Here is a 1,083-nt window from a genome sequence, read left to right as displayed (position 1 = left end):
CTTCTGGTGTGGATTTCCTTGCCTTCTTTCCTGTATATACACAGTAGAGTCTACCAGATCTATTCATTTAGTACCTTTTCTGATGGGGTAACTAGGTGGCACAGTGGATAGAAGTCCTAACTTCAGGACATGAATTCAAATCTCAACTCAGACATTTACCAGCTATGTGACCCTGGGAAACTCACTTAATCCCAATTGCCTTAAACATCCGGGGCCATCTCCAGTCATCCTGATATATTCTTGCCACTGGACCCAGATGGCTCTGGAGGAGAGAGTGAGGTTGGTGACTTTGCACAGCTTTCCCTCACTTAAATACAATTCAGTGCAAGTCATGACATCACCCCAATGTCACGATCCTCTTGAAGAATGAAGGACCAACAATAACAACAGCAGCAACAACAACAATAACAACAATGATTTCTGCTCCCTCATTCAGCACAACTCTGATAAAATGATATGAGAGTATAATTGTGGTGGTTCTGTTGTCATTGATGGAAGAAAATAATTTGTTGGAAATATTTTCACAGATCTTTTCCAATTTCTATCTGTGTTCTTCTTGCTGTTTCAACCTTAAATGGCCTTGGGATAATTTAATTTAGTTTTGTCTCTTGTCAAGCTTTCTGTAAATTTGCTTTCCACTCCATTGTTTCTCACTCTTTTATATGGCGATATCTTTCATAATCTTTCACCATTCTCTTCCATAGGATTTTTAAAATGGGTCTAATATTTTTAAATGGTCTAAATTACTTTAACTGCTGTGTTTTTAGCTATCATATCTCTCCAATGCATAAAGAGGTCAAACATTTGCTGAGTAATAATAATAATAATAATAATAATAAGTAGCATTTGTATAGAACCTTAAAGTTTGCACAACACATTATAAATATTATTTCATTTTATTTTAACAACAATATTGGGAAATAGATGCTACTATTAACCTCATTTTTAAAATTAGGAAGCTAAGCTCTTTTCATGGTGGCAAGGAATTGGAAATTGAGGGGTTGCCCATCAATTGGGGAATGGCTGAACAAGTTGTGGTATATGAATGTAATGGAATTCTATTGTGCTGTAAGAAACAATGAG

This window comes from Dromiciops gliroides, chromosome 2 (genome assembly GCF_019393635.1).
Source record: "Dromiciops gliroides isolate mDroGli1 chromosome 2, mDroGli1.pri, whole genome shotgun sequence".
In the NCBI taxonomy this organism is placed as follows: domain Eukaryota; kingdom Metazoa; phylum Chordata; class Mammalia; order Microbiotheria; family Microbiotheriidae; genus Dromiciops; species Dromiciops gliroides.
The sequence above is the reverse complement of the archived record's forward strand: the minus strand, read 5'-3'. Positions refer to the sequence as shown.